This window comes from Myotis lucifugus, unplaced genomic scaffold (assembly GCF_000147115.1).
Source record: "Myotis lucifugus unplaced genomic scaffold, Myoluc2.0 scaffold_3, whole genome shotgun sequence".
Lineage (NCBI taxonomy): Eukaryota > Metazoa > Chordata > Mammalia > Chiroptera > Vespertilionidae > Myotis > Myotis lucifugus.
The window spans coordinates 11,994,761-12,019,932 of NW_005871051.1; the positions used below are offsets into that span (position 1 = coordinate 11,994,761).

The following is a 25,172-nucleotide window of genomic DNA, read 5'->3' on the forward strand; positions in this document are numbered from 1 at the left end:
ACATCTCTCTGAGAGCCCTTGTAGGGAGGGAGGCTAATGACTCAATCAGACATCTCAAGTTCAAAAATCAGTGGCTTGACCTGAATGCATTTGCGATAGAAACTGATTAACCTTAAAAATCAAGGAAAGACAAGATGTCCTTAAGGAAGATGACCACTGGCTATGCATAACCATTCTCTCATTCAACTCCAACTAGGAGTTAAACTGCCTTCCAGTGGGAGGACAATAACAGTTGGTTAAATAGAATTCTCTGTTCACACAGACATGAAGTCAAGAAGTGTCTGGGAAAAATAAACCCCTTGGTTTATTTAGGGCTAAAGTACAATGTGGAAACTACAATATGGCATGGCTATCTTTTTTTTTTTATCATGTTGCCCATGACAAATGCTTAAGAAGACCATGACACTAATCGATAATCAACAGAGAGAGCTCATCACCTCCAATGTGTCTTTGTAGTTTTTGTCTCATTGGATGTAAAAACTTAAAAGCTGGCCTTAGCACAAACAATTGACTGGATGTACAGGAACACTATCCTGCCAAATGATGTTCCATGGACTTCTTCTATGTAGACGTGAGGAACAGGCTCAGAGTAAACGTTTAATGGTGCATTTTCAAAGCTTTTCTGCTTTGGCGCATAGCTCCTTTGGCTCAGTGTTAATAGATATGTGGCGGGGGGGAGGGGTTAGCCCCACTCTTTAATCCCTATTTAAGCTCTTCTTATCTCTTTGTATCCTCCACCTTTGGCCACATAATAGGGTAGCCACAGTTTTGCATGTTTATCACAGAACCTCGGTATTTGGAATAAGTAGAATGCTATAGGACAGCGGTTCTCAACCTGTGGGTCGCGACCCCTTTGGGGGTCGAACGACCCTTTCACAGGGGTCACCTAAGACCATCGGAAAACACATATAATTACATATTGTTTTGTGATTAATCACTATGCTTTAATTATGTTCAATTTGTAACAATGAAATTGGGGGTCACCACAACATGAGGAACTGTATTAAAGGGTCGCGGCATTAGGAAGGTTGAGAACCACTGCAGGAGAACCATTCTTTTTAGTAAACTGTCCTGATCTTTTCATCAGTGGAACGACCCACGCTTGCTGTTATTGATTTCAACGTTGACCTAACTGTCTAAGGGCTGTGTGTGCTCAGGTGGCAAAAACACAGACTTAGAAAAGTTTGTATAATGTCAAGGTGAAGCCCCAGATGTCCTGCTTTTCTGGCAGAGGAATGTGTACTTGCCTGGGGGGACGTGTTACACATTCCAGAGAGCTAAGGGTTCTGCTTTGCTGAGCTGTGGCAGGTCCCGTGGCTGCTGGAGGATTTTGTTTTCCATACCGTGTGCATTCACTCAATTATACTAATTTACCTCTGAGAATCCCTGATCTGTCCAGCATTTAAGGCGAGGTACCAAAAAGGGGCTGTAGAGAGCAAGCAAGATGCACAGACTTTTAGAATGATTGCATTTGTTTCATCATAGATTCAATTTAGTATTCCTGGCCGACACTGAGGTATTCATTCAGTTTGCGCCCAGTGCCCTTGAAACAAGAAGGCTGTACAAATCCCTCTCTTAATCTGCCCTAATCAAGATGAGCTACTTTGGGAGTTTGGCCCTTGAGTTAACAAAAAATGACTGTCATACAGGGAGTTCAGCACTGTATCTACATAATCATAACTTGCAGCAGAAAGATTTCTGCTCCTGGTCTTAAGAATCTTACCAACATTCATTTTAATGATACGATTGTTCTCTGGTATAAAAATCAGCCATTAAAATATAATCGGAAGTAAGAAAAGGGAGATCTTCCTACTTGTGATGGACTGTCTTGCTTTGTCTTGGAAGCTTTTGGTAAAGGATTTCACCATAACATTGCCTTTGGAGTTTCACCGGAATGACTTACAGTAGCAGCCTGCTCACAGAGAGCAGTGAGGATCTTCCCTATTGTGCAGGCAGGCAGGTTACCCCGTGCACATGAGTCTTATTTGTGGGGAGAACACGGTTCAGTTCTTTTATTATTTAAACAAAAATAACAAATAATTACCCTGCTGTAAAAGGAATACTGATAATTATAGCTTGCCAGGCATGTTGTATAAGAAGATAGGAAAGACACAGTGTTCGTGTCAGCAAACCCTAAAACAGAATACTTCTGCAGACTGAAATACACGCCCACATCTAAAGGCCACCCCACTGAAACCCTAAAAATTTCAGGGCTGAATGAGACTATATGGTTACAGTATATTAAACATAGAGAGAGAGAGAGAGAGAGAGAGAGAGAGAGAGAGAGAGATTCATTTTGTGAACCCAATCTAATCAGATATTAGTTACTTAGAATCTATTAAGTTGGACATTTATAGAGAAGCTTCAGGAAAATCTGTACAAATCTCTGCCTTGTTTTGATGACATCATTTTTTTGTATGTATTTTTTTTTCATTTTGTTTTGTTTTTTGTTAATCCTCACCCAAGGATATTTTTTCATTGATTTTTAGGGAAAGTGGAAGAGAGAGGGAAAGACACAGAGAGAAACATCAATCTGAGAGAAACACATTAATTGGTTGCCTCCTGCATGAGCCCTGACCAAGGCCTGGGCCAGGGAGGAACTTGCAATCAAGGTACGTGCCCTTGACCGGAATCGAACCCAGGACCCTTTGGCTGACACTCTATCTGCTGAGCCAAACCAGTTAGGGCTAATGACATCATTTTGAATGTAATATTTATGACATTTGAAAGTTGAGATCATGACTGTGAGTCATTCGCTTTTGCATCTACTGGTATGAGGCTATCTTTTTTGGAGCTGAGTAACTGTATAATTAAATTGCTATTTAAAGGAAGAATAACAACATCAAAAAGTCAAATGTTAACTCAAGTGAGCATGGTAAAGAAGGTCTGATATTTTTGTATTTTAAGAGGACACCACAGTAAACTTAGAGCATTAATATTAAATATATAATTTGCCATTGTATTAATATTAATATTAAGCAGAAATATTTATTAACCTTAAAATGTTTTTTAAGTTTTTTTATGATCAGTAAAGTAGTAGTATCTGCCAGTTAGTATCCTATATAATAAAAGGCTAATAGGCAAATCAACCGAATGGTGGAACGACCGGTTGCTATGACATGCACTGACCACCAGGGGGAAGACACTCAATGCAGGAGCTGCCCCCTGGTGGTCATTGTGCTCCCACAGGGGGAGCGCTGCTCAGCCATGGCTGGTGAGCACAGCGGCAGTGGCGGGAGCCTCTCCTGCCTCCGCGGTAGCACTAAGGATGCCCCATGGGGGAGCGGGCCTAAGTCGTCAGTCAGACATCCCCCAAGGGCTCCCGGACTGCAAGAGGGTGTAGGCTTGGCTGAGGAACCCCCCCCACCCAGTGCATGAATTTCGTGCACTGGGCCTCTAATAAGAAAATATTCACAAAACTCATCCACTCACAAATATTTCTTATGTTATACTATACATATCCAAGGTACATTTCCAAGTAGGTGGCATTCTACTTTCAAATAAGAGTTAGGAACTATATAAACATTATATACAATTTGACATTTACAACAGTTTAAAGAATTGAGGGATGTTCTGAATATTTAATACTTTTTTTATTCCAGTATCTGAAGAAATATGTGCTTAAATACAGGGAGAAAACAACTGTTTCATTGACTAAGATGAATTAGCAAAGCAATAATATAAAATTTTATCCCAGGGTCACTCCATACCTAACAGATTTTGAAATATGGTAGATTATTCCCCGAACCCCCTGACCGCCCCCCCCCCCCGCCATTGCAAGTCTTCCATGTAATATCATGTAGATGCCTTATACAGTGGTGTGTTCCATCAGTCTAGTACCCTTTTACTTTACTGCTTGAACCTGTTTATATTTCTAGCTATCGCCTTCTTATTCCCTTTGCTATCCGAAATCCTCTAACATGTCCTCTCCACTCATTGCCTCATTTCTTATCTGTCCTACTCTCTTCTTAGCATTTTACTAGATTTCTTTTTCACCCTACCACTTGCTGAAAATGTTTTTTGAGAGATCGCCTTTGCTAATCTTGTTAAATAATTGAATGGTTGCCTCTTAGCTTTTATGTTGAGTGACTCTCTTTGGTATGGCAATGATGCAATAGAAATAATATTGAAAACTTGATTTTAGTCTTGATCTGCCACCCACAGCTGACTGTGAAACCTCTGATAAGTTATAAAACATCAAAAGACTGACCAAGATTAAATACTGTACACATATGAAAAAAGGTATTATTAGTGGCCACCCATCTCTCCTTGAAACCTCATTTTTATTAAATTCTGCAATACTGACTTGTCCTGTTTTTCATTATTGCCCTTGCTAGCTTTTCCTCATCCAGCCGCCTTACCATTGGCCTATCCCAAGACACTTGTTTTGCATATGTTTGAGGAGCTCATCCGTTTCAATTAAAGATTAATCTCACTAAAACACAGATGACTTATATCTTATCTATAACCTCCAAGAAATCCCTGTTACAATAACATAAATATATTTTCTTCCCACTAGGATTCCAAGCCCTCTGTCTTATGCCCCAAACTATATTTCCAGTTCTATCCGCCACAATTCCTTGTGTGCCAAACACTTGCAGTTCTCATGGACCCATCCTCTGCTACTTCTATGCTTTTGTTTCTGTTATTTTCTCAGTTTCTTCTCCCAGCTCTCATCCTCTGCTTAAATACTATGCTCTCCTGAATAATTGAAATTTAACGGGATCTTTCTTGATCTGTACTTTTTCTCCTGTGCTTTCAACCTAGGCTTTGTGCTATAATTAACTGTCATCCCAAATAAGTTCTTGAAGTCAGGGAGACTGTTTCAGCATTTTTTTTAACAGGGTCTAAGTAGAAAGGGTATAATTCAGTATCTAATATATATAGTAGCAAATGATGAAATAGTCAAAATGAATATTCTGAATTATTTTAATTCATTATAGGAAGATTTATTTTTTTCACTGGGCTTAAACCTTTTGAAAATTTAAAATTCTAGACAAAGTTAACATTTACGAAATTAACTTAGATTTTAGTATTAACACCATGAATTAATTAACATAACCAGTGGATCATTGATTTTTTTAAAAATTTTATTTTTTTTTAGTAACAGCTATATTGAGATATAATTCACATACAAAAATTCACCATTTTACCTGATACAATTCATGGATTTTTAGTATATTCACAGAGCTATACAACCATCTCCACTATCTAATTTTAGAACATTTTAATCACCCCCCCCAAAGAAGCCCCATATGCGTTAGCAATCACTCTTCGTTTTCACCTTATATGAACCATAGGCAGTCACTAATTTAGTGATACAAGCAAAAAGAAAATGTGCAAGCCTTACATTTCTCTCCCAGGGCTGAGCTACATTAATTAAGGTACAACTTGCTGGGAAATGCATATCTGTTTTTCCAAAATTTGTGGTAGATAGAATCCATGGCATTTAAAGTTTGCTATTACTGGATTCCTTGCTATCCAAAATAGAAATTTGTCTAAATGTCATAGAATAAGCAGCTATTTATTAGACTTCTCCTATTTAATTTTGTAAAGAACTATTCCCAACCCTCCTACAGACTAAGCAATCGAAGCTATTTGAGAAGTAATAAATAAATATATATATAAAGGCGATTTCACCCATTGCACAATAACCATGTCTTAGACCTGTAATATCTAAAGAGTATAGAAATAGTTCTCTAAATTGCAAGTGGTTGCTACCTATTTCTTGAGCCCAAATGCTTTTAACTTGAGGTTCTTTGGCTCTAAGGCAATATGTGAACGGGACCCAGCTTTTGTACAAATAAAAGTCAAATATTCATGGGCATAAATCCAAAGCTTTCATTCAATTTTATAAAGAGTTTATCACAGCCCAGTTGGTGTGGCTCAGTGGTTGAGTGTCAACCTATGAACCAGAAGGTCACAGTTTGATTCTCGGTCAGGGCACATGCCCGGGTTGCAGGCTCAATCTGCAGGGCAGCTGATCAGTGATTCTCTCTCATCATTGATGTTTCTATCTCTCTCTCTGATGAAAATTATACATATTAAAAAATAAAAGCTTATCACACACACAAAAAAGCTAAAGACCAGTTTTTCTGAGAAGAGGAACAATCATAAATTACTAGGAAAAAATGCTTGGGCTTATTTTGTATCACTGATGGAGGTTTAAGCCTATACAATTAAAACAACAACATTTAAACTAACAGTTATCACTAAGCTAAGATCTTATGAACAATATTCTTTTTTAAAAACTAATATAGTGACAGTCAAAATAATGGATTACCTCAATAGGATTAATTATGTATTCTATAGCAGTTATTTCTCAAACTGTGATCCTCAGATTACCGTCTAAGGATTCATATGGAGTGCTTGTGAGGAGGTAGATTCCCGGACCCACTCCAGACCTCTGCAGTCAGAATCCCTGGATTGGAACCCAGGACTCTGAATTTTTAACCAGGATCCCAGATGGTAGTGATGTCGCCCATGTCTGGAAAGTGCTTATAGAACATAATAAATGGGAACGCTCTTGAATGTTTTTGGCAAACCTTCCCTACCCAATTCATTGAGTTGTATAACAATACCAGTACATTGTGACAAACACTGAGTATTTGTCAGACCCCTCGTAAGAAGCTTTCTCTAACTTATCTCTAGTCCTTCAAATTGTTCTATAAGAAAGTAGATTTTATGACCTATAATTTATGGATGAAGAAATTCGGGCCCAATGAAATTGAATCACTTGCTACCCAGAGGTCTGGTTGGCTCCAAAGGCTGTCTTTCTCTCTGTTGAGCAGCTTCTTACTCTAGCCACTTCACTGGCTCCCCATTGTAAGAAATATTTTTCATATGAGTCCAACAGCCCTAGTCAGCACCCATCAAAGTCCATGGTCATCAACACAATTAGAGATTTATAATGAACAAAGTATAACACATGAGCCTCTCTCGCTAAGCACAGCTGTCTGACACTTTTCTAAAAGAAGCTTACAGAGGTAACACTTTACAGGCAGGAATAGTGTGACAATGAGAAAATTGCTTCCAGTGATTATAATTTAACAAGCAGAGAATATAAAAGAAAACCAAAAAGTGACCCTAAAACCAGTCTGTACCATTACCCCCCCCCCCAAAAAAAGGAAAAAGGAAATAAAAACGTCAAAAGAGAAAATATCTCTGTGTAACCTACAAAGGAGCTAGAACAGGGGTGGGCAAACTTTTTGACTCGAGGGCCACAATGGGTTCTTAAACTGGACCGGAGGGCCGGAACAAAAGCATGGATGGAGTGTTTGTGTGAACTAATATAAATTCAAAGTAAACATCATTACATAAAAGGGTACAGTCTTTTTTTTTTTTTAGTTTTATTCATTTCAAACGGGCCGGATCTGGCCCGCGGGCCGTAGTTTGCCCACGGCTGAGCTAGAAGATGGGTCTGGTGAGCTTTTTTAAAACATGAGTTTTGATAAGAATTGTGCCTCACAGAGATGGCTCTGAAATGTGTGCCATAGCACTGGAATTAAGCTTCATTTCATTCAGTACTTTCACTGGGCACCGACAATGAAAGTATTCAATTTAAAAATATCCCAACAAACATCTGTTTTATAGACTTTTACTTGAAAAGAGATCAAACCTTTTGCCAATATAGTAACTATAACATAAACTATTCCTGCAATTTTGAGAGTGACAATAAAACACATTTTATAGGTATTCCTCTAGTTGTATTTTAAAAAATAAGTTTGCATTTCAGTGATGTATGAAGTCTTCAGATTAAGAAATTTACTGGTAACTGGACTTTTAAGGAGGCTTAATTACAATAATAATTATTTCTTTTAAGATATCTTCACAGATTATTTCTTTTTGAGGAAAAGGATCTTAATTATTAATTAATTATTTAAGAGAAAATGACTTCATTTGTATGATGCTCAAAACCAATTCTCTGGGAAATCGGAAGCCAGAAATTTCCCCTGGGTCTGTTGTGGCTGAGCTTCTCAGCTGGCATATAATGGCTATTCCTTGTGGTCCCATTGGAAGCTGTGTTTTCAGTAGGCAGCTATAGCAAATAATTTGTTAAATGAATGGGCTGTTACTGGACATTTATAATTACACTGAAACTTTAGAGACGATTAGATGATGCTACCCAGGATCAATACTGTGTTTGAGAACACGGTGAAGAATGAATGGTAGATGTCTCTTGTGAGGATTGTGCATGGGCTCCTTTAAGGCATTAAGAAAACATCATATTAGAACAAGTTTCAAAGGGAATTTTATTTAAGGACAGAGAAGCTTGTAACTTTCTTCTGAAGTTAAAGGTTCTTCTCTTTTGTTCTAGCAGCAGTTATGTGTGTGTGTTTTTTAATGAATAATCTAGTAGAAATTTATATTCCAGATTTTAGTGTTAAAGTTGTATCGAGAACCCATGAATCCATCTATACTTTATTGTGATGGCTTTCAGTCCATTTCTGAGGCGATTGCTGAAATTAACTTCTGTTAGACCAGGGTCTCATCATCCCACTGCCAACCCCAGTGTGATCACTAGGAGACCTCAAAGAACCAGTGAGAGTAGTTTAAGGGCTTGAAGCAGACTTGCTGTGCACAGGGGAAATATATGCAGTTCCTGCTAACTAGGTAGAGCCCCCAAAAACATGAGGCAAAGAGAAAGTCAGAAATGGATTCCAGTCTCGTATTTTAAACTATTTTTTTCCTCTTTTCTTTAGCTGCATGAGTTTGCTTTTAGCTGAATGAGTCTGTTTGGTATTGCATTAAAAAATAAGAATGCCCGATCAGAGTGGCTCAGTGGTTGAGCATTGACCTATGAACCAGGAGGTCAGGGTACATGCCCGGGTTGTAGGCTCGATCCTCAGTAGGGGGCATGCAGGAGGCAGCCAATCAATGATTCTCTCTCATTATTGATGTTTGTATCTCTTGTTCCCTCTCCCTTCCCCTCTGAAATCAATAGAAATATATTTTTTTAAAAATAGGTTAGATGTGAGATAGATACTAAAATCATAAATAAATTAAGCAAAGCAAAACAAAAGCACTGTACTGTAGGATCTGTACTCCCTCACTCAGAAGGTACTTGCCAAATCCTTAAAGTGGATCCCCTGCTAACGGTGAAGTAATGCCAGTCACTCTATGCAGGAGGCACACACAGAGCAGGCTGTTGGCCCTCATTGTTGGGAGATCCCAGAGAGATGGGGGCAGTCCTGGGAGTGAGGGAGAGTAGCCCCATGTGTGGAGTTCGATCACTCTAAGATCCCAAATGGGATGTAACTGCTGGGAGCCACACACACAAAATAATACATTTTTAAGTCACAATAATTGTTTAAACACTGTTCATTTTTAGAGTAGCTCTAAAAACCATTCTCCGAGTATGAGGGTGAAACCCTACCTCTGAAGCAAACATCTGTGTCTGCAAATACCAAAGGTGGTTGACTAGTCCCAGGGGAGGCCAGGGGAGGCCAGAGGAACCCAAGCAAGGTGACAGCCCTCACATGCCTTTGGAACAACAGTAATTAGAGCAGCTGGAATATTTGCAACTTCATTGGCTTACTTGCTGTTTTTGTTATTGTTATTGTTGTTTTTTAGTTTAGATTTTAATCTCATTTTCATATGTTTTTGTATAAATCAGGCACATGTGGCTTGATTATAGACCTGAAGTGGCTACTAGGAGCTTCAGATAAAAGCCTTTTGGGACCTGTAATGCTGGCTTCTGTCCCTCCCTCCCTGGGCCCCTCCTGCGCTGATTTCTGCACTCTTCCCTCCTCCATTCCCACTGCTGTGTGCTCAAATTGAAGCCAATTAAATAAAGCATAATAATAGAGTACCATTCTGAAAAGAGCACAAAGAAGGGGAATTGCATGGCCACCATGGCTACTGACAGAATAATTAGAAGCGAGGGAAAACATTTTAAAGGGCTCCCCAGCAGACATCTGCCGCCTCCTTTGCCTCCTATTGATAGGGAGGCAAGCTTTTTTCTTTATTTCTTTATTTTTTAATTTTATTTTATTTTTAGTTATCAGTATCTCTCTATGCCAAGTCCTCCCCTTTGGTTTGATGAAATCTTAATGATACATCCTTGTGTATCTTAATATTTCTAAGCTACTAATGGGAGAATTATTGGATTATGTATGCATGAATATTGTTATGGAATTTCCAGAACACCTGGGAGCATTAAAATAGTGGATCCAGATATATTTCAAGGCTAGCGTTTACTTTGATATATCCTCTCAGCCAGCAAGTAATACTCTCCCTCAACTAAGAAATCTTCACTCCTTAAAATGGGTCACTACTGGCAGTTTCTTTAGTAATAAAATGCTGGCTGCCACTGTTAAGAAAATAACTTGGGGAGGAACAGAGATATTTCAAATTCGCCTTCAGAAGGGGAGGGGTGGGCGTTAGCTCAGTCCTCACTGCCCTAATTAAGTTATCACTTGTTGCCTCCTGGACAATATGCAGCAAAAAATGAAGGACCTGAGTCAGCTGGAGATCACCCTTAATTGTAAACTCTTCCCCAGTGAGTTGATGAAATCCTCTAGAGCCTTCAGCTCTTCGGGCTAAAAGTAGATTTGCTAGAATTTCATTTTTCCGGTCAGATGACTGCAGCACAGCGTGTTTCCCCCTCTCTGATGGAGTCCTCTTTTCTGTGTGCTCGCCTTTTCAAATTCTCCCGCAGACAGGAACGTCATCCTCACAGAGTGTGGGAGCTCAGGCAGAGAACATCCCCCGTCGGCTGAATTCTGACTTCTTTAGACCACAGCTGGAATGTGAGTGCTCACATTGACCTCAAAAACAGCCTGGTGCCCTGTCACCCCGGTTCAGCTAAATGCCTTCTCCCTGAAATCTCTGTATTCCCTGCAGGCTGACAGATGGCGCCCAGCAGGTGAACTTGGGGCTATGAGCGAACGAGATGCTTTCTTTCTCTGGCACAATCCTTCTCAAAGCCGTCCCATGTCCTAAGAACTTACAAAAGGTATTTAGCTGCTAAGCAAAACCGAAGAGAGGAGTCGAAGCTAAGAAACCATGCACTGGCATGAACTTTGCTGAAGTTAATACATAGTCTCTTCACAAGGGGATAGAGTAGTGCCCCATGGGGAAGAAACACAATTTGAAGGCTGATATTGACACACCGTGATTTTCCACAATTGCCAAAGCACTTTTCTACAGATGGTTTTATTTCATTCTTGCAGCACTCTGTAAGGGAAATCTCACCAATAATCTCTGTTTTCCTAGTGATAATACTGAAGCTGCAAAAAGTTGGAAGGTCTGCCCAATAGTTTACTGCCAGAAGGTGATACGCCAGGATTCCAACACAGCTTCCATATCCAAAGTTTTTGTTATTTGTTTTTCAAAGATCTGACTTAATCAAATTATAGTCAGAATGGTTAGGGAAATAAAGTGTTCTCATTCTTTCATATACTCATTCATTGAACCTTTACTAACCACCCACTTTCAAATCAGGGAGACAGTAAGCCAGGTAGATAAGGTGATTCACTGCTTGGAGTATAAGAGTTCATGTACACAAAAGTAAAGCCTCAGCACACTTTTCCATTTCCTGTAGTACCTAACCTTAATTTTTTATTCATTTGATGAATAGTTACTGAACAAGTACCGCCAGGCAGGGAGAGTAGCAGTAAACACAAAAGAAAATGGCCTTGCCTTTCTAGAATTTACAGATTAGTTAAGGTGGGGAAGACAAAAAACAAACAACTAAATAATACACAGTGCTGCTGATGGTATAGGGCAGTGGTCGGCAAACTGCGGCTCGCGAGCCGCATGCTTTGGCCCCTTGAGTGTGGCTCTTCCACAAAATACCAAGTGCGGGCGCGCACATACAGTGCGATTGAAATTCGTGGCCCATGTGCAGAAGTCGGTATTTTGTGGAAGAGCCACACTCAAGGGGCCAAAGAGCCGCATGTGGCTCACGAGCCGCAGTTTGCCGACCACTAGGGAATTAGTAATAGGAGTAAAAATTGCTAACACTTCTTGAGAAAATTTGATAACATGGCCAGCCTTATTTGAAATGCACTGCCAACTCTTATATGGCTTAACATCTTTTGCCTTTCATTTGTATTTATTTTTTAATCCAAAATGCTATGAAACAAAGAATTCACATATTTGATAGAAACCAATGGCTTCTAGGATTGGAATAAATTAGTAAAAAAAGGTTAGGGATGTGAATTACTTTCCATTTCAATGAGCCTTAATTAACAATACAAGGTAGTTCATATGAACGCCAAATAAGTGCTTGAAACAAAAATCATATGCCAGTGGACAGAGAGACGTTTCTAGAGGTAGTTGGTGGGACTTCATTGAGAAAAGAGCTTCGATTCAACTAAAAGCTGACAAACCTAGGAGGGAATGGAGGGAGGGTTGGAGGAGGAGACAGGAGAGAGGAAGTGAAGAAAGAAATAAGAAAGAAGGGGACTTTGCAGAAGAAGAAAAGAAAAATATGGGGATGAAATGAAAAAGACAATTCATAGGTCTACAAAAGAACTCGCCAAAGAACATGTGAGGGTTTGTGATGGTATAGAAAGTTGGGGATAAAATTGAAAAAGTAGGGGGCAGTCATGGTATAGAAGTCCTTGATTTTGGCCTAGAAATTTGATTTTTTTTTCATTCAGGTAAGTTTTGTGACATCCTTATTGTGCCTCTCCTCAATTTCTTCTCCTTATACTACATGAATCTGCATTAACTTATCCTCCTATTTTGAAAGTGGTCAGTATTTGTATGAAAATTAGAAGCAAATGAGCAGATGGCCTTCCATCAAGCAAAGAAGTGTTATTTTTATATATATATATATATTCTGAATCTGAGCAGAAAACAGTGTAATATATAAATAAGCGAAAACACTGACACATGTGCCTCTTTGCTGCCCAAGATTCTCTGTTTGCAGTGCCAATTCATTTATACAATAAAATATACATTTATTTATATTTCTCAATATATTTTTAAAAATATGTTTTTACTGATTTCAGAGAAAGGAAGGGAGAGAGATAGAAACATCAATGATGAGAAAATCATTGATTGATCAGCTGCCTCCTGTCCCCCCAACCCCCCTACTGGGGATCCAGCCCACAACCCAGGCATGTGCCCAGACCCAGAATCAAACCATGACCTCCTGGTTCATGGGTCAACACTCAAAAGCTGAGCCACACCTGCCAGACCATATTTATGTTTTCAGAGTCAGTATGTATTAACAATTTAGCAAAATAAGATTTTAGCTGATATCAACGTGTATTATTTCTTTTCAACTCTTTTCAAAAAGTAAGCTTTTAAGCATGACCCTAATGTACTACCTGACATATCATGCCCCACTCTTGCAATCAAGATTTTTATTGTTCAACAAATCTCTATTTACCCTACCTCTCTCTCCATCCCTTGCATTTAGGCAGAGTCATGTGTTTAGTTGAGCCCAGTGGGCTGTGAGAGGAGGTGATGTACGCCATTCTGTGTTAAAGCATTTGAGAGCCAGTGCACAGCCTCCCTCCTACTGCAGTAATCCTGAGGCTCTGAATTGAGCCACAAGAAGACTATATCCCAATTGCTGGGTCACTGCATGGGAGAAAGAAAGGTGGGCTGGAGAATTACCCTGCTCATATCAGGATTTGTATGAACAGGATATAAACCATTTTTATATAAAGACTCTGAGACTTAAATCTGACTTTTCTGACTAATTCAATCCTTTATCTTTCACTGTTTCTATCCTTCTTTACTGCCTTGAACTATATGGAGATGCTTTGAACAAGACTGGATTATTTGTGCTAAATCAGCTTAACGCAGTCTGCTAGTCCTTGGCAATAGCCTGAAGTAGCAGGTTTGGGGATGAAATGGGAAAATTCAACCTCACCTAGACTCTGAACAACTTGAGATCATATGTTTTGAATAGGGCTTTTGTTAAGCGTCCTTAACTCTTTCAAATGTATATTTTGAAGCATGTTTCCTTGGCAAGAAACATAATGTTCTCCTGAAAAGAAACCCCAAGAAAGAAATATCTCTGTTCAGCTGTCGGTGGTTTTGGCTCATGGTGACTTTCAGCTACTAATAAATAAGTAGTGATCACGAGCTGCTTCTAAACCTATTGCGGAATAGAAATGGTTTAGCAGCATGTTCGACCAGATGATTTTATGTTGGCCACCGCTCTAGTTAAGATTGCTTGGGTGGTGGATATTTTCCTGAGTATCAGCAATTCAGTTCTCAGTAGTTGAAGTCTTGTTGTTCTGGACAAGTGCACTGAATTACACGAACTGTTCAAAGCCTTGCAGAGCAGATTGATAGAGGACATAGAGAACAACATTATTATTGTTTATTTGAGAGCTCATCAAGTAGGCTAATGCTAGCCAATGAGGTTAAGTGCAGCTCTTCAGAATCCCAGCAACTTCAAGCATCTGTTTAGCTTATCTGACAAAGTCTATCAAAACATGAAAAATGTCCAAATGTTTCAAAGGTTAATGAAAAGTATATCCTGTCCCTATCAATCTAGGGAAGATTTTGTCTTGACTTTGTTGCTTAATGAATTAAACAAAAACCATGCGTTAGCAATATTTTCTTCACAAGATTCTAAAATAAATGTATCATTCTAACTTTAATGACATAGGCATCATATATCTTGCAATTAAACATGCCAACATCCAAACATGTATTATAGGCAACCTAATTTCATCATATACCCACCTTATTTATCTGAGTAATCAGCTAATAAAACTGATCATGTATAGATAAACAAGTGTTTATCTTGGGTTCCTTAATGACTGATTTATTCCAGGAATTTGTGATGCCGCTGCGCATCCTATTCTCTATCATGTGTAGGCTAGCCCTTAAATATAGTTGTTAACCACTGGACTTTATCAGGTGTTGTCAGTCATGATTGTCAACAATGTTTGGACCTAACTCTAAGAGGTTCTGGAAGGTGACCAAGCAAACCTGATAGAAAAATGGAGTAGATATCAGAGGCAGAACTGCAGCTGAGTCAACTTCGATGTGTTCAAGAAGCTGGATCTGCTGAGTAATAAATGTGCTTAGTATTTCTAGAAAATTGAAAGTTGCCATTCTTGAAATACCACTTCTCAGAGGAGTCACAAAGCCTTTATGTTTGAAAAGTTAAAGATCTAAAATCAACCTTAGGGTTATAAAGAATTGGTATATTGCTGAAAGGTTAGCCACTTTCTAGCGGTGTCCTGCTGGGAAGGGCACTTAAAGTCTTGGCCTCGGTTGTCTCATCTGTTAACTAGGAATAACAATAGTTGCCTGTCTTAGAGGGTGATAGTGAGGAACAAATGAGCTAATGTATAGATGAAGTGCTGCAAATAGTTTCTGGCACATGATAAATGCTGTGTAAATGTTTGCTAATATTGTTTCAGGGATGCTATAATCACTCTATATAATGTAACAAATACTAAAGCTGTGCCAAAGAATGCTCTCAATGAAAACTGTGTTAAAGTAAGTTAATCCTTTTTATATGGGATAAAAATATTACTTCTAACTGCACTGTATTAATTTAAGATGACGATTCAGTTTTATGTGCCTGATGAAATAGGCCATAAGTGCTTTTTAAAAATAAATCCCAGATGGCATTTATCTCTTTATCATAAAATAAAGTCTAGAAAAATAGATAGTCATTTTCATTTTATAACAACCAAAGACACACAAAGATCAGGATGATGGATAAATGGGCCATTATTGTTATGACTAACGGGGTACCATTTATTTTTTAACAATCTTCTCATTCTTTGCCCAATGATTTCTAAATTCTGTTGGAATGAAATTCACTTTTTAAGTGTTCAAGGCTGAAGTTTTACTTTCATTTATATATAACTATTGAGTTAATATTAGAAAGCCTGTGAAAGACAGGTTATTATTTTAAAATATTGTTTTACTATTACTCAAATGATGAACATGTTCTTTGATAATAGGTGTCGCTGAATATTTTCTGTAAAGGGCCAGGTAGTCAATATTTGGGTGTACATAAATATATAAAGGGCCATAGAGTCTCTGTCACAACCACTCACTCTGACAGTGCAGCAGGAAGGCAGCCACAGGCAACACGGAAACAAGGGGACATGGTTGGTGTGCCAATGAACTGTATTTAAAGAAACAGGCAGCAGGAAGATGGATCTAATCTATGGCCCATGTTTGCTGACTCCTGTTCTATAGATTTGATTTTATTTTTTCTTAATTTTACTAGGGTAAATGATACATGCACACATATGTAATCTGTACTTGCACAAATATATACATGGGTGAATGTGGACTTGAAAATCATGAAGATGAAGAACAAAAAAAAATGCATATTAAGGAATTTAAGGAAAATAAGGAATTTAAAGAGGATACAAAGCATGACATTTTATTCAGCATTCATTGATTAAGTACCCAAAGTACCTTTTTATTAGAACAAGGTCTACCATTTTATTTGTTTTTTAAAATCACCCTACAAGATTTAACTTGCTTTTAATCAAAACTATTCTTAAAATTCTTTAGTCTTCAGTTATTACATATTGTGTTACATAAATATATGTCATATGTACATTTATAAATATACTAGAGGCCCGGTGCACGAATTTCATGCACTGGGGGGGGGGGGGTGTCCCTCAGCCCAGCCTGCACCCTCTCCAATCTGGGACATCCCTCTCACAATCCAGGACTGCTGGCTCCCAACCGCTCACCTGCCTGCCTGCCTGATTACCCCTAACCGTTTCTGCCTGCTAGCCTGATCACCCCCTAACCACTCCCCTGCCAGCCCAATCACCCCCAACTGCCCACCCCTGCCGCATCGGTCGCCCCCAACTGCCCTCCCCTGCAGGCCATCTTGTGACCACGTGGGGGTGGCCATCTTGTGCGAGGGAATGATGGTCAATTTGCATATTACCTCTTTATTATATAGGATGATGTCATTTAAAAATATATTCCAAATTTGAGGACCACTGAACTGGAGTAAATGGAAAAAACAAAAATAGAAAAAACAAACAGTGGAAAAAAAACTTGGTTCGGAGGTCTGGGTGGTGAATTATTTTTTCTAAACTAGCTATCAAATTATTTGAAGAAATTGAGAATTCCACTGTTTCTTCATGCCTATAGAATATTTTTATTTTTAAAAAATGTTACGCCTTTCTACCTTTAATATGCATTAACAGACTTGTTCTCCACTGTACATCACATGATGGCTTACAGATCAAATGAGATAATTACATGTAAAAACACTTAATAGAGGACCTGAGCCAGTCGGTGTTTGTTATTTTTTCATCGAACCCTTGCCTGCTCATATCCATATACACATTGTTCTCGGAAAGGTCATGGAGAAGAACAGAGCCACCTGCTTCTTGTCTTTTCAAGTTTACATTTCCTACTGGAAGAAGAATTAATAGCTATCAATCTCATTTTGAGTCTTAGGGTTCATTCTTGAACAGCAACATCTTTCCTGAGGATATGATGGGGTCCACCCTATCAGGGGTGAAATCATACAGGCCCTGATGAAAACAGTGGACATACTTAGATTTAGACACCCATTGTAAGACAGCAGGACTTCAAACTGGGACTCAACTCTGCCCCTTGCATTTAAGGACAATTATTTATGTATGGTTCGCCCTTTGTAGTCTTCTCTGTAGATAAAGATGATTACACCTGAATGGCTTATGAGGGACAAAACAAGCCCAGTGCCTTCTAGTAATTGTTTTTTTCTAGGCACCACATTAGTAGGAAGTATTCTGTATTGTTCTAGTGCAATTTCTAAGCAGAAGTAATAATCTACAATGACTTTTAGGATTCTGTATGTCAAAATAATTTTAGTATCTTTAGAGAAAATTTAATTCATTGTTAAGAAAAAAAAAGTCCTCTCCATCCTATGATAGGGTGAGTCAATACAAACTGGGCAGGAGGCCCAGTCCTTTAAAGCTAACTGGATATAATTAACAATCTACCAGGATAAATACATTCTCTTGGGAGAGAATACAAAGGCCTACAATTTATTAGCTGAAAACAACTTAAACTTTATTTTTCCTTGGATATAATATATATGTAGCTTCACTGGAGTGAAGCTGAAAAGCAAGAAAAAGTTTGCAGCAATTAGCATTTTCACTGCTCTATTCCATACCACTGAAAGAGTACCTAGTAGATTGTAAATATTCAATGTTATGACTATAAAGAGCCACCCTGGAATTTATCTCTTGGTCTCTTAGTTACCCAATATAAAAAGAGAAAGACACAAGTTGAATTTGGTGTCTATTTACATGATGTAATTAAGTGTACATGGATCAGAGAGTAAATTATTGATTTTAAAAAATTTTTTTTTTACAGAAAGAAGCCAGAACCTATTATTAACCCTTTGAGAACACAACGTAACAATCTTTACCATTTTACTACTTCCTTGAATAGGTAAGCCTCATCATAATTGTGAAAAATAACTGTTAACAATATATTTTTAAATATCTTTTTAAAATGAATATAAATTCATTTTGATAAGGGATAAATACACATGAATTCTACAGTTAATACAATTAGGATCATCAAAACAACACTTAATGTTTTGAATGATTTAATAGTAAACAGATGAAAAGATCTTTTTCTGAAATGAGGATTAAACTAAGCTTCACTTCTGCTATGACTACCAATACCAGTAGTATTTTATCAACATTTACTATGTGCCAGACTTGGTCCTATATGACTTACTTTGCATAACTTAAATCATTTATTCCTTACAACAAACAACCCTGTGAGTAAATAACAGGGATCATCCCCATTTTATAAATTAGAGGCATGAGACAAGAGAGAGAGGAGGCAGGCACCTATAATTCACCCAAGGTGGTATACTAGTACATGGGTCTGGGAGCAGCCGACACTGGAAAGAACACCAACCCCAGCTGCTATTGTAGGAGTAGTTTCACGTTGTGACAGAAAAGTCTAGCAATCAGGTCCACCTATGTTTTGAGTTGGTTCTATTTGAATTTATAAAAGAAAAAAATATATAATGAATTTACTGAAAAAGCCACAGTATGCAAACATTTATTTCAGGTTTGTATTTGTTTACTTTATAATTGTTGGATGAGTAAATAAAGAAATGTATACACTTAGCTCAGTTTACAAGCAGAAATAATATTTTTCTTTATTTTACATCTTTCTTTAAGCTCAAAATTCCTATAATAAAAGGAGAATAATATTACAGAAAGAATGATTTTTTTATTCTAGGAAATGAATAATGCATTTTAATCTAATTTCTTTTTATTAGAGGTACTGAATATCCCATCTTAAATTGGCCACAGCAATATATGCTGTACTGCTTTTATTTCTTTATTATTTTATTTTTAATCAAGAAAAAATACAAAATTTTTAAAGAGAAATATAGAAAATTTATAATAACCTAACTATAAGTCCCATGGATTAAGCCAATGCTAACAGTCAGCTTTGTTCAAATCTTTTTTAAGTTTATAATTTCATTACAGTCAATATACACTACTATATTAGTTTCAGGTATGCAACACAGTGATTAGACATTTATATACCTTATGGAGTGATCACCACATATGATGTTCAAATCTTTTCTAAAGAAATAAACCATCACTGAAAGAGCAAAAACTCTCCCCGTTCCCTTTCCTTTCTTCCTAAAAGGTGCACAGTCTTGAAGATGATGTAACCTTCTCTTTGTCTGTTCGATACTTGAATGACATGTGCATGAAACAATATGCCATATGATTGTTTACATCTTAAGAGTTTACATAAATGGCATCATACTCTAGATATTCTTTTGCAGCTTGCCTTCACCTAACATTATATTGAGAGCTCCATCCATTTTGATACAGGAAGATCTAGTTGACTCATTCTGTCAGCAAGTTGGTTCATTTTAATGTTTCAATCATCTGGTGCATAGTACTAATTTAATATTACTTTTAAATGACGTTCAGCATTTTGAAGATTGTTTAAGAATGGCTATCAAAGCATGTTCAGAAATCCAAAGTTCTTAATACATGATGCCATGACAGTTGGGTTTATGTTTCTTTTTTTTTTTTTTCTCATTAGAAAAGCCCGCCTTTTTTTATCGGCTATAATGATCTTGGTAATTAATGGGACTCATGATTCACTGATTTTGTCATAGCACAATAACTGAAATATGATTTATTTCCCCATAGGTGAAATATTGACTATTCCTAAAAACAAAATACTACCTTCGAAATTAAAAGATACTTAAAAGAAAAAGTCTTCTTTGCCCCATGTTAATAGCTTATATTCTTTTCAAAAATCATGGGAGAAAGAACCTTTTTTTAAAAAATGATTTTTCCTAATTTTCTCAAACACACTTAATTCTAGAATTTAAGGTAAAATAAATGTCAATAAACAGTAGTAATATTTATAGATATAGAATCTTTCATATATTTGTAGGGGAGAAAGAAGAGATAAACTAACGTTTGCTGGGCAAATATGAGTAAGTGCAAAGTATTATGTAAGCCTCACAGGTCAGAAGTGCATGGCAATTTTGCAGATGAGGAAATCGAGGCCCAAATATGTCTGGTAAGTTACTCAAGATCAGATGCTAATTGCAGAGCCTGAAGTCTACTCATTGCTCTCAGACTCCAAGGTTACAATGCCGACCAGAAAAGAATTGGGAGCACCTAACCTATTTGACACCAAACTATCAGTTTAATTCATTCCACCAAAATTTATTTGGATTCTTTTAAGTAAGTTGAGAAGGCTGATGTTAGAAAAACAAAGAAAACACAATATCTACCTACAGTGAGAAAACAGGCCATTGGGAAGAGCAGTGATTCATTCAGTGATACCATAAATGTGACTATTTCATTAGGTACCTCTATTTTGCTTTGTTATCTTGACATCGTTTAGCTTTGCAATCATTGAACCATGCCAATTAGATTAAATCGAATGGGATAACAGGAATGAAAATGCTTTATAAAAGTCTTTGCAGTTATTTGCTAATATTACTAATTATTCTGTAAAATTTAGAATTAAAAATTTCAAACCTAATACATTTAACTCTAAATGTAAAAAATTGATATATCATCATCTTTTGGGCACAAAAGCCCCCTGTAAACATTATAGAGTAGTAAACAGCCCTGACAATTGGTTTCATTCCACTGTCTATTAGAGACATATTATTTAACTTGCTTAAGCTTCATAGCACCAAGATCATGCCTGTCCAGAATTTGCTGTTTCTCATGATCTCTGCCTATATCATTGGAATCCACTCTCTCACCTTGACCCCTGCAGTAGCCTCCTGTGCTTAGTCTTTCTGACCTCTCATCTGTTGTTCACTTAGTGTGGCCTTTACTAGATCTTAATCCATTGATAGGACTCTTTTTTTTAGATTGTTTTATTGCTTAAAGTATTACAAAGAGTTTTATATATGTCTCCTTTTTTTTTCTCCCCTTGACCTTCCCCTAGCCTCCCATACCCCCCAGTGTCTTGTGTCCATTGGTTATGCTTATATGCATGCATACAAGTCCTTCGGTTGATCTCTTACCCACCCCGCCAACCATTGATGGGACTCTTGTTCTGCCCATAACAGTCAGAATCATTCCCACACTTATACTGTGATCCAGCAAGATGCTATATAATCCATCTTCTACCTCCCTGATAGCATCTCAATATTCTCTCCTCCCACTGAGAGGAGAGACTGTGTGACATTCTGAGCTGTGTCTAGAGTAGTGTCTTTATCTTGATGGACCCTCACTTGTTGAAGGACTGAATGAGTGTGCAAGGGTTAATCTGGAATGATGCTCAGCACACAGTATCTTTAATGCACATCAGTGATGGCTTCTTTTGAAGGTTTCTTCAGTTTGTCTTAATGGAGTGCAGCAATTCTGAAATGCTAACAAGCTTTCATGGATGTTTTTGACACGTCATTTTACAGCATTATGACAAAACTTTATTCTACTAATATGTAATCTTGAATCTTAATAGTACCAAAAACACAGAGACAAATTAGGGACAAATTAGAATGAGAAAACAATTTTAAAAGATCAAAAATATTTATTTTATTATTCCATGCAGGTCTTTTATCTATACAACAAGATTTGGTACACCCTGACATTGCTTAGATTTTGCTTTATTTTCGGAATAGATTTATATTTTTCATCATTTATAGATGGCGAAGTCTAGCCTTTAGACAATTTTCTATAAAATAGGATGATTTTTTGTTTTATTTTTTCAATATTCCTTAGGAGCAGCACTGGATGAATGCTTACATTGTTGAGAACATATGGCAAGAGAAAGACAAACAGTAGGACCACAGTACCTCAATGACTAAGGAAAAGAGAAAGAAAATGTATTGTCACCATGCTTTCTGAAAATAAATACCTTGATTTGTGCTGATTACTGTCTCATCAGCATTCAGCTCTGGTCCATGGCACTCTATGTGAACAATTTTAAAGGCACATTTAACATTCTAAAAATAGATTCTATTGGTAAATTAGAATGTCAGATGGCCCCTTTATGAAAGCCTACCCTAATCTGTCCTGTCAGTCCGCAGGCATATCCAGACCTCAGACTGTTCTGGCTCCTGGTGAGCAAGAACCTGTTCCAGGGGTGAGGTTCTGAAGAGGGGTGTCTCATGGTTAACTAGAGACAGAAAGAGGGAGAATTGCCCACATACTCCAGCAGGAGTTAAAATAACAATAACAGTCCTCCTACTTAACAGGCTGACTCAGAAGCACATTCTAATGACTTTTCTGCAGTTCTGAGCAGATTGTTTGGGCTGCAATTCTGCAGGCAGAGGTGGGCACCACCTGCTGCAAAGGCTTTAGTTCTTGGTAGGAGGGTGCTGTTGGTAAGTCTTGCCTTTTAACAGTTGGGCCAAACGGAGATAGGAAAAGACAAAAATTTGGTGCTGATGAGCACTGCATTGTTCTAAGACCTAGAATAACAGAATAGTGGCCTAGGTATGGATATTACGCATTTAATTCTTTTGCTGGCCATGAGTATAAATTACTTACTGTAAGAGGTCTTGTAAGTTAAATCTTGCTGGATGTTTGCCTTCAAAAAATTCTGTATTTAATTCTTTTGCTGGCCATGAGTATAAATTACTTACTGTAAGAGGTCTTGTAAGTTAAATCTTGCTGGATGTTTGCCTTGAAAAATTGTTATGTGGTTACTGAGTTACCTCATCCTCCAAGGGTTATAACCCGACTCCTGCATGCTGGCATCATATGGTCTTTCATATACATCAGATCATTTATTTTTGCTACTTAAAATTATTCTTATAACCCGACTCCTGCATGCTGGCATCATATGGTCTTTCATATACATCAGATCATTTATTTTTGCTACTTAAAATTTTCCTGTAGTACAAAGGTCTGAACTCATTAAAGGCCTTTCAAAACAGGGCTCCAAACAACCATTTCTGGACAACCTCAAATCCCTCCCACATATTCAACTGCCTTTCCTTCATTTTGACCACAGCAATTCAAATGTCATTTCTTCTATGAAGGTCTCTTCTCCAGCCCTCAAATGGTATTAATTGTTCCTTTGGGGGAGAAGGGGCTTTCGTAGTCTTTTAAACTTCCCTAGATGACCAAAGTATCATCTCGGTGTATAATTATTTTCACCCCTGCTTTTGTCCTCAGCTCTGTGAAGTCTTCAAAGGCAAAAGTTCTGTCTTTTCTATATTTGTGCCTCCAGAACCATGTTATTAGATTTGAAAGAAAAATAATATTTTTAAAAATGTTTATAATTCATAACAATAATAAGTAATGAGTAGATATGATTGAAAGTGTAAGTGGTAAATAAATGAGGAATTGAGGAGGTGAAAAAGAAATGAGCAGTTGCCCTATGTAGCATATTTACAAAATAGGTTTTATGGTGGTGGTTTTATTTTTATTATATTTTTGTCATTTCTTTTGTATGTGTGATTGTTTGTTTTGGATAGGGAAAAAAGACTATGCTTTTACTCAGGAAGTAAGGGAAGGAAGAAGCCGACACTGTGAGACCACAAAGGGATATTTAAGGAAAAGAAGCTTTGGAGGAGGCAGGAAACAATATATTAAAGAGCAAATAGAGAGACTAATATTAATAAAAATGAGGGCCCCCTATTCCTCTAAAGAAAAGCTATTCATTGGGGATAGTTACTTAAATTGGTTTTATTTAACCCTATTACTTCTATTAGTCTCATCCTTTTAAAAAAATGTCATTATACTTTTCTTCATACCAAATATATGTTAGGATTGGCTAGCTGCTAAAACAAATAGATCCAGAAATGTGTTGAAACTTTATTTCTGGCTCATTGAACTGTCTGGATGAGTATGTGGGTTGGGAGGCTGTCTGCCCTCTTCATAATCAACCAGGGATCCCGAATTCTTCCATTTGTGTCTTTGTCATTTTCTTCATCTAGCTAGTAGGAGGGCAAAGAGCAAAGAGAAGCACATGGGAGTTGTATAGAGCCAAATCTAGAAGCGAACTCACCACTTCTGTACACATTTCATTGGTTGGAGCTGAGCCACATGACCACACCCAGTGTGGTCTTCCTGCTATGTGCTCAGGAAGAAGGTGAAAGAGATTTCGGCAAACTGCTAGCAGTCTCTGTTATACCAAGGCAAAAACCTGTCTACAGAATTAATATATTTGACGTTTGGATCAAATAGTTCCAGCCCTGGTAGAGTAGATACCAATTACACCATAGAGATAGAACTGTAAATTATGATTTCAATGTCACATTAAAATAGTGAATATATTTGATACATCAGTTTACCAAAGTTAATTCTTACAGTAAGACTCAAGATATTTTTTAAAACCCTTCTTATAGAAATATGAGTTATGTCCAGAAGGATAATAACAAAATAAATTATAGTGCCTAGTACTGCTTACTTTTCTTCAATAACTTCTTGCTAAATGAATCAATCAATTAATTAATAGATGTAGAAAGCTTCATTAGGAAAAAATAAGTATCTGTACTTTCATGAATTTCCAAAATTCATCATAAAAAGACATGAATTAGGATGGTCTAAATTCATTTTGAACTGAAGGATGTGCCCTTTTAAAGAAAAATAGCATGTAAAGGTAAAATAATGAGCAAAGATTTTGAAAAAACATGATGTTTTGGTGAACTTACGAATATTCATCTGTAGGCCTCACATCATATTTTGTATTTGCTCTCTGTGCTGTTTGTTCAGATGGTGGTAACGTTGCTATATTTTTTGGAGGGTAACAGTTCATTTGATTGTTTTATATGTATAGCGTATTGTGTCAGTGTTGAG

At 37.4% G+C, this 25,172-nt stretch overlaps 1 protein-coding gene across 6 annotated transcripts in view; it reads left to right on the plus strand.

Moving 5' to 3' along the window:
• MAP2 (microtubule associated protein 2) overlaps positions 1-25,172 on the plus strand; it is a 234,166-nt gene that overhangs the window by 137,294 nt on the left and 71,700 nt on the right. For 5 of the 6 annotated variants that reach the window (XM_023760810.1, XM_023760821.1, XM_023760830.1 and 2 more), the window contains exon 4: positions 18,274-18,351. The exons of the other annotated variant lie outside the window; for it this stretch is intronic. The gene's annotated coding sequence lies outside the window, so the exon portion shown is untranslated. The remainder of the gene's footprint in view (positions 1-18,273; positions 18,352-25,172) is intronic. 6 annotated transcript variants of the gene reach the window in all.